Here is a 10198-nt window from a genome sequence, read left to right as displayed (position 1 = left end):
GGACCGGACCGAGCAAATTTCGGTCTTGTTTTGAGAGACGGACCGGTCGGTTTTTGCGGTCGGGCCTGGATTGAGCCGGCTCGGACTGAGCAGGCCACGAAGCCCGCTCGGTACGTCCAGGCTAAGCGGGGCGGAGTAATCTACGGGGCGATGGGGCTGAGCGGCGGGTGCGGCCGGGCCGACCGGGTGGTGGAGTGAAGGGGCGGCGGGGGCGGAGCAATCTACGGGGTGATGGGGCTGAGCGGTTAGCGACAACATAGAGGACGTGCGGGAGAGCATTAACGTTTCGTAGGTACATGCGGGAGCGGATCAGGGTTTCGTAAGTGCGGTCACTTTCCTTAACGGAGATTCTAAATCATTAGATTGAACTAGTAACAATGCACGTGCAACGCACGTGTTCATCATCAAATATAAATGTGAGTATGCTCAAAGGACCCGAAATTTAAAATCCCTGTCCTAGTATAATTTATATATTTTTTTGCATAAATGGGAACCTATATAAAACTATTCTAGAATGAGCTTTCGGAGATAAATTACAATTGAACATAAGAATCTTAACATTCCTTTCAAAAACCAATAAATGCATTCAAGAAACCAAATGCTAGGTGTTTGTCAAGAGGCATTTGATATTAATATAAAAATAAATGAGGTTACATCTGCTTTTAACATCATATACATATACAATCCATGAAATACAAATAGGACTTGTTCAAATCATAATTTGAAAATGAGGAGAGGCATCTAACTTTGTTGGCAAACAGAACACATGGACAATCTGACCTGAATAATCACATGCACCTCTGTTTTTTCTCCTCCTTATCTCCCTACAAGAAAAAATATCACCACAATGTAATCATAAATTTGTGCCATTTTTTGACAGAAAAAACCTATTTGCAGTTAACTACCCTCCCTACAGCGACAACAAACAAATTCTTCATCCTGCTGTTGGGAAGGAAGTTTGCATTAAAAGATAGTTTTGCAACCTATATATTGTTATACCTACTCCATCAGATACTGACAACCTAACTGACAATGCACACAATACTTGGTTCTTTATAAAGTTGACCGCAAGCTATCATCTAATCCCTCCGTCCCACAATATAAGAGCGTTTTTCAAGCTATTCTTATTGCGGGAGAAAAACACTCCATAACACCAGGAGAACTGATATGTAGTTCTAATGATTTATCATTTGCGTCTAAGAAATGGCATGAACTTACGGTGGATAAAATCGATGGCTTGACAAATATCTTCGAGGGATGGTGCGAAGAGGTAGTCTCTTGTAGCAATCACAAGGTGATCAATCCCATGGGGGGCATAAAATGCACCACGGGTGTAATTCAGAGCATGGAGTAATTTAGGATTGAATAAATGGTGTGTACAGCTATCTCTCGACTTAGAAGGGAATTATTATGGATCATTTTTGTGCATGCAATTGTTCAAGAGCTCAAAAGCGCGGACAAATGAAATATTAGGACTCAAGCATTAAAATGAAATAGGCTCAGTTGGCATAAAATTCACAAACCTATGCTTTGAAGGCTGCATATCGTACCAACTTCCTGTGTAGAAGAAATAAAACAGTTTGATAGGAGGGAAACTTTCAATGAAAATATTCACAGGATATGCTTACGGAAATCACATGGCCAAAATAAATCTCAGTTTTCTTACATGACCAAGAATAGTCTTAAATCAATGCTTGAGTAGTAATACACTGAAAAATAACATATCCACAAACAACACGGGGGAGGGTAGTTTATCCTTCACTACATCATATAGGTTACCTTGATTCAACTCATATGCAGCCTGCTTGGACTTCTTACCAACCACCATTCTCGACATGACACATAAAAAGTCTTCAGAATCCGAATTAACATGACAGATAGAGATGGTTAAGTTAGCAATTGGTAATAATAAGGGTAAATCAAGAATCAATGTGGAAGATCAATGTAGATGAACCGCAGTAGCACTAATCGCTTAGCCAAGTCTATACCTATGCTGTGAAGAGGACCTCTGCTTTTTCTCCTCCTTATCTCCCTACAAGAAAAAATAACACCCCAATGTAATCAGAAATTTGTGCCATTTTTTGACAGAAAAAACCTATTTGCAGTTAACTTATAACCAACATATCCTCACCACAATTGTACCATAAGCATCAGAAAAATGAAAATAAATAAATATTAGGATGGCCATCTTCGAGGGTAGTTTTGTGTCATTCGCATCACGGGAATTAACTCAAGTGAAGTCATGGAGGGGTGGAGCATAATCCATATCAGTCATCTACAAGATGTGGTCTACACGTCTGCTTGCACAAGGTCAAACCGAGCAAGGCAAGACCACTAAAGGGAAAGGAAACTTGCTGAGCATGAAGCATCAACCCAATGAAGCAGATGTAACTTGCTGAATTTTTTACGTAGAGTCATCGTATCAATGATGCAAAAATCGCTATCACAATCCCATAGGTTCAAACATTAACGCAAGATTTCATAGGTTGCAACTACCCTGATCTGATAGGTTATTAATTCAGTAATATCTGAGAGGTTGAAATAGTAGGCCATTCATCAGCAGGATTAAAAAAATCAAGTCTGTCCTTTTCTGTCTAATATACATTTGTGTCTAGACCAAGATGACTCCCTCTTTTATATTGCATTTTGCCGGCTATCGCGGCCAGTTGGCGTCCTGTTTTCAGCTGCTTATATTAATAACAACTATGATTGGCTGTACCATCCTTCAGTTGAAATTTATTATTATCTCGGTTTGTATTCCCTCAGGAGTATGCGTTACTGCAAATTCACCATGTTGCTGTAGGTTGTCTTTTTTCTTTTTTTTTGTGGGTGTTGCTGTAGTTTGTCATGTCAAATTCACAATTGATTTTGGAATATGCGCTTTTGGAACATGCAGCTAACCCAAATTGGAATTCAGGCATGACGTTATCAGTTTTATGAGCATTCTCTAAGTAGGCACAAATCATGAACAAAGCACTGCCAGAATACTAAGTCTCATACATTACAGAAAGATCCTACACGCGGGATATAAGAATGACTACAACACACGGTTAATGTTGACGACTACGTTGTCGCTGTGGTACCTGTTTTCGGGAGGCGTCTCGGCGTGCGTATAGGGTCGGTGCCTCGGGCTGTTTCGGGAGAGGAGGGGACGCATGAGGATTCGCGAGCTGGGGGACGGCGACGGGAGGCCGGTGGAGGGGGAGGAACAGGAGGACGCCTGGGCCGGTGGCGGGGGCGGAGAGGTCATGCGGCTAAGGGCCAAGCGCGCGCTCGTCGGCGCCGGGGCCAGGGTGCTCTTCTACCCGATGCTCCTCTACAACGTCATGCGTATTATGACAAAGAAAATACACTCGTATGTCTATATACATCCATATATAGCCCCCTAGTGGAACCTCTAGAAAGACTTATATTTAGAAACGGAGGAAGTACATACTTTCTTTTTAGATCTGTTAACATACGTGGAGGAATTCCGACATATAGCTCTCCTTCGGTGTGAAGAGGATGAACAATAGCCTCTTCTAGGATCTCTTGAAACTTCCTCCCTGATGCATGCTGTTATTGTCAAATGCCGCTGTTAGGACTCGTGAAATAAAGTTATAAACAAGCAGTATGAGTGTACTTTCTTATTAATTATACCTCTATTTTGGCCATATATCGGCAACTGTTTCTTCATACTTCAACTTCCTGAAAGATCAGAGCATACAGTCACTATATGGACAAGATAAAGTGTATAAAAGCATAAGGTAACATGGAAAAGATCATCTGCCACCCCGTCAGGGCGTCGAGCATCTGCGGTGGCACCTCCATTGCCGCCGCGGTCTAGGGCGGCTACGGTTTTTGGTGAGGGGAGATCAGGAGGAAGGAGGGGTTTGAAAATCTCACAGGGAAGAGGCGAAAAGAGAGAAAAATGGAAAGGGTAAAGTGAGACTGCAGCTGCAGGAAACTAAAACAACAACATAAAACTGCAGGGGATGGTACCATGTCATATTTCTAGGCCTTCTCCATGTACAAGCAAAGCAAGATGAAGATGAGGATGACCAAAGATTTGCACATACATAGCATGATTAATCCTACGGCATAACGCAACCAGATGTCCCGCAGACAGATTCACAGTGGAATGTTAAAACACTTGGTACTGAAATTAACCACTCACCCTTGATCGACGAGCCAATGTACCATTCCAGCAGTGATGCCCTTTGTCACCGAGAAAACCGGAAACAGAGAATCAGGTTGAACGGGGCGCGGATCGTATTTCCCCAATGTGCCAGCAGCAGTATCTATTATGACCTTTCCATCTTTGTATGCGCATACCTGTGAGAAGAATATCATATCAATATGGCTGCATTGCAACAAGGTAACCATCATATGCATATATCGTAGCTAAACTCGTGATGCAAAGTTTTGGCATACAGATATTGCTACAGCAACATCATGGCATGTAAATGAATGGCAAGAGATTATTGACCCACTTGTAAACCCAAAATTTTGTCGCTTCCCATCTCAATTAGAAGATTCATCAGTTTAGACTCCACTTCAGAGTTAACAGGCGAGTCATAGATCCACTCGCTGTTAGTTGAGGGGCTGCGTGTCATACTCCTGATATCAATGAAATCATAAATGAGCAAATTCGAGAAAGATGATCCCTACAAAGATGATGCAAACATAAGCATGACGCGCATCTCACCCTAGCAAAGTTGATTCAGCAAATGGCCTCATGATGTCTAGATAAACTATCCTAACATTCACTGAAGCCGAAAGCCCTACAGGTATAAATGAAAAACTGCCACTGTGATGCTGGAAATATTAGAGGAATGTACAAGTTCAAGAGACCAAGACATACCTCTAAGAAGATTCAAGACCCTCATGAAATTTTTCGCATCCCCAGGGAAAGCGTCAACCTGACAGCGAGAAAACCTCCATTTAACACCGGGCTCTTGGTTGACAAACCCAACACAGCTTACAGGAAAGTAATTAGCTGTGCATGACTACTCACATGATTGAAATGTTTAACCTCCTTCTTGTTCAATTTCATCTTCTCTTGAAGAGCTTTGGCGTTTCGTTCTCTTTGCTCATTCAATGCTTTAATGTTCTCCTAATAAGTAGGAACAAACCACAACCAACCAGTTACTACAACTTCCTGCAGTATTAGGAACAAAAATAATCTATAACTGGCCTTCAGCATACTGTCGCTTCAGTTGTTGTAGTGGACTGGCGGAAAAATATTGAGGCAAACTCCAAAGACCGCTGAGGCATGTCAACTCACAGGTTAAGCCCCATCTCTGCAAAGGCTGACAGCAGTGCCACTTGGTCACCCTACACATTGATCTCAGAATTGTAAATTATAGAGTTTAAACAAAAGAATGGTAAGCTAGTAATAAGCGACAAGATAGAATAAAGAGAACATCTCACAAAAATTGAAATGTGTGCCTATGATCGCGTAGTGTTGCGTGAAACTCAATAACTTACTATAGGAAAAAACATGGTCGCAAAAACAAAGCCTAATTCCTGATTGTGTTTTGCTTATCTTATACTCCAATAACACTGGTGTACTATAGTTGTTGAATGTGTCGCGTCATCTACCAGCCTGCAATAACACTGGTGTGTAATGCAGGGATAAAGAGCCACAATATTTATTACATGAAAAAAGTTTAAATCTACCAAAAGTAAAAGATATGCTTCTTTTGATTCAACCATAATACAAAAGAGGGGTAGCAGTTACTCTCAAGGAAATGCTTGGTGCTTATAGCTACAAAAGATACCCTTAATTGACTTCTCTTTGATGTCATGTGTATTATTTGTAAGATCAGACTGTTACAAACCTCAGCGCATGACAAAAACATCTTTGCTAGTGCTTGCTTCATCGACTGTGATATGCGTTTAGTGAGCCCAAACTCAAGGAGAATCGGTTTTTGTGTAGGTTCCTTGCTTACAAGAAAATTGCCTACAGAAAAGAAAAGCATGTTAGCATAAAATCGATGTGAAAGCAACACAAAGATATCCAATGGAAATATTGGAGAACATAAAATTTGTGACACAAGATCTGCCTAAAGAAGCATAGAATTAAAGTACCAGGATGAGGATCTCCGTTGAAGAAATCGTCAATGAATATTTGATGAGCATAAGCACGGGTTATCTCTTCAACGAGTTTTTCTTATCGACACCATATTCTTCCAATGAATCATTGTCATGTAAGTGAATTCCGTCCATGTATTCCAGAATCAGAATCTTTTCAGTAGACTGATACAGAAAAGTATGGGTCAGATGATGGTCCCGGTTCACGTGATTTGCAAACACTAATGCAAGACAAACAGAATAAAGTTTAGGCTGCCAGTTAATACCTGCATAATTTCTGGTATCAGTACATCAACATCACTGGAAACACTGCCACTCCCACCTTTAGTTTTCCAACTAAGATTCTTGGAGACGGTCCTAGTGTTCTCTGAAAGTAGATTTTGCACCTTACATTATCATGATGACCTCTGTATGAATGACTGTACCTAAGAATCTGAGCAAGGAGAAGTACCTGCTTCATGATTGAAATCAAGTTCCTTGGGTGCCTCCTTGCACCATTCATCAATCATTGGGTTGAAGTCATATTAAGGTTCTGCCCATGCAATCCATTCGATCAATGATTTTGCATTCTTCAAATCCTGACCATAGATGAAAAGTTGCAATAGCAATCCTACTTATCTTACAAAACACTATTCACAGAAAAGAAAAGAACCTCTAATATGATATCTTTGATACCATCATGCTGAACTTTCACAACAACTTCTCTGCCATCTTCCAGAGTTGCACGATGAACATGTGCTATCTGTCAAGAAGTGTTCATTCACTTGAGCATATTACGAATTTACACCAGTGAAAGTATAGTTCATTTGGGAGGCATGGAAATTACTGATGCGGCTGCAAGAGGGTCAAGGTCAAAAGTAGCAAAGAGTTCACTCATGGGTTTACCAAGTTCTTTTTCTATGGTTCCATGAACCTGCACACGACAGACAAAAACCAAGACTAAGATAAACTGCATTACAGTTATGCTATCTGATGATGCCAGTTTGATTGGTCACAAATGAATGGAAGTACAGGTACTTATGATACCATTTACTAATGAACAGTTTTTTCTTTCTTTCTTAAGAGTAACTAATGTAGAGGAAATGCATACCTCTTAAAGAGGGCATGGAGGAAGCGAGTCCTGCAACTTCTTCAGGACCTCCATGTACGGCTCAGGAAGCACGTCCGCTCTGGTGGACAAATACTGGCCCATCTTCACCCACAAACCTTCTAGCTCTATCATCAGGTTGAGAACACGACGAGCATTGCGCTCGTGCGTCTTTGCTCATATAGCGTGCTTCTTAACAGCGCTAACCCACTGCACTCTCTTCTGAACAGCCTGCTTGCACATGAGAGAGATGTTAATCTGGTTCTAGAAGAAGAATAGGAGCCAAGGGAACAGAATAGAGGGAAGCACAAGGGCACCTTATAGTCCAAGTACACGAACAACGCCAATGAAAAAACTTTTAGGCCCCTGGATATGAGGGTTCCCCATCCCATCGGAGGTCAACTGGTCAGGAGGGGCGAGGAGGGATGATTCCGACACGCCGTCGGCAGCCCTGCTCGAGGCTCCTAGCAGGGCAGTAAGTTCGTGTTCTGTAATGCCATGCACAGGTTCAGGGCCTCTTTGCTAGTGCTTGCTTCATCGACTGTGGCCTCCTCCTGTTCCTCCCCCTCCACCGGCCTCCTGTCGCCGTCCCCCAGTTCGCGAATCCTCATGCGCCCCCCTCCTCTCCCGAAACAGCCCAAGGCCCCGACCCTACGCGCACGCCGGTCATCGGGCAAGTCCACCAAAGTCCATACTTTGTTCTCATACATGGATCCTATCTCGGATTTCATAGCTTCAAGCCATTTGTTGGAATCCGGGCCCACCATCGCTTCTTCATAGTTCAAAGGTTCACCATTGTCTAACAACATGATTTCCATCACAGGGTTGCCGTACCACTCTGGTGCGGAGCGTGCCCTCGTGGACCTTCGTGGTTCAGTAGTAACTTGATCCGAAGCTTCATGATCATTATCATTAACTTCCTCTTCAGTTGGTGTAGGCGCCACAGGAACAACTTCCCGAGCTGCGCTACTATCCTGTTCGAGAGGGGTGTAATTACCTCATCAAGTTCTACCTTCCTCCCACTTAGTTCTTTCGAGAGAAACTCTTTCTCTAGAAAGGATACGTTCTTGGCAACAAAGGTTTTACCTTCGGATCTAAGATAGAACGTATACCCAATAGTTTCCTTAGAGTATCCTATGAATACGCATTTCTCCGCTTTGGGTTCGAGCTTTTCTTGTTGAAGTTTCTTCACATAAGCATCGCAGCCCCAAACTTTAAGAAACGACAACTTAGGTGTCTTGCCAAACCATAGTTCATACGGTGTCGTCTCAACGGATTTAGACGGTGCCCTATTTGAAGTGCATGTTGCAATTTCTAATGCGTATCCCCAAAATGATAGCGGTAAGTCGGTAAGAGACATCATAGATCATACCATATCTAATAAAGTGCAATTACGACGTTCAGACACTCCGCTGCGTTGCGGTGTGCTAGGCGGCGTCAGTTGTGAAATGATTCCACACTTCCTTAGGTGTGTGCCAAACTCGTGACTCAAATATTCTCCTCCACGATCAAATCATAGACACTTAATTTTTTTGTCACGTTGATTTTCGACCTCACTCTGAAATTCCTTAAACTTTTCAAATGTCTTAGATTTGTGCTTCATCAAGTAGATATACCCATACCTACTCAAATCATCGGTGAGAGTGAGAACATAACGATAGCCACCGCGAGCTTCAAAGTTCATTGGACCACACACATCAGTATTTATTATTTCCAAATAAGTCGGTTGCTCTCTCCGTTATTCCTGAGAATGGAGTCTTAGTCATCTTGCCCATGAGGCACGGTTCGCATGTGTCAAATGATTCAAAGTCAAGAGACTCTAATTGTAACGACCAAGATGCGGTCCTTTCCGATCTGGGGGTTGAGGCCCCCGAATAGGAAAGAAGCGCATCTAAGCGTTTCGCAAGCAAGTAACATATCACAAATAATAATAAAAGTAGACAATTCGGGATTCAACTGTCTTCTTATTAATAACTCAGAGTACATCACAGATACAATCAAGGTAGTTCCTCTACGGACTACAAAACATGGAAAATGCTATGCTACCCTGCTGTAGGCCCACGATCACGACCACGCCTCAGTCCTCTGGATAGTTCACGTAGAGGCGGTCTGTCTCCTCGTCGTACTGCCACGCCAGCTGGGTGCCGTCGGGATCATCTGTCTCTGGGGTACCTGTACCTGCTGGGAGTTTCGGAGGAATCCGTGAGCCACGGGGACTCAGCAATCTAAGACCTTGGTGCCAGAACTAGTCATGTTATTAGGTAGGGTAAGGGTGAAGTGTATCAGGCTGCAGCATCCTATGCTTGATTAAGTGGCTAACTTACGCAAAGTAGAAGTGAAGGTGGTCTACGCTAGCGGTCGAGATTACTTGATCACTAAGTGATCCTGAACACCTACCTACGACATTCATAACCCCACCGTGTTCCCGATCGAAGAGAGATCTTCGAACGGACAGTCACGGTTACGCACACAGTTGGAAGTTTTATTAGTTTATGTTTAAGTTCTCTAATACCGGATGTTAACAAAATATTCCAAGTTGCCACATAACCGCGGGCACGGCTTTCCGAAAGATTAAACCCTGCAGGGGTGCTCCAACTAGTCCATCACAAACGAACACAGGCCGCAAAGGCATCTTCTATCACGAATCTCGTGATCTCGTCGGATTCCTTACAGGAAAACCTCAACTCTGGGGAGAACCAAAGCTTCACTGGGATTCCTATACGCAAGATATACCGCTAAGGTAAGAGAAGGCTAGCAGGACCTCCCGACGTGTCGACGACCCCGATAAGAGCCGCGTATCTCAGTCTCAGGACACGACGGATGGAAAAGCCTACAGGAGCCAAACCTCAAGTTTCCTTGTGGTGGCCCCCGCAGTCTGTCCAGGTTGGACCAACACTCATGAGGAGCGCTCGCCCGGGTTGTTGATTAAATTCCTCGGGGTAGTTATTCCCTATGCAGGTTATTAGGTGATTAGCAGATTAAAACCAAAGTTGGGTCCTGCCGGACAAGCCTTAGCACTACGCGATTTATCGAGGG

At 43.1% G+C, this 10198-nt stretch overlaps 1 pseudogene; it reads right to left on the bottom strand.

Moving 5' to 3' along the window:
- Window positions 1-3641: 3641 nt before the first annotated feature.
- On the bottom strand, window positions 3642-7554 carry LOC123430039 (annotated as a pseudogene).
- Between the last annotated feature and the right edge of the window lie 2644 nt (window positions 7555-10198).

The sequence above is a fragment of the Hordeum vulgare genome, chromosome 2H (genome assembly GCF_904849725.1).
Source record: "Hordeum vulgare subsp. vulgare chromosome 2H, MorexV3_pseudomolecules_assembly, whole genome shotgun sequence".
NCBI lineage: Eukaryota > Viridiplantae > Streptophyta > Magnoliopsida > Poales > Poaceae > Hordeum > Hordeum vulgare.
The sequence above is the reverse complement of the archived record's forward strand: the minus strand, read 5'-3'. Positions and strand labels throughout refer to the sequence as shown.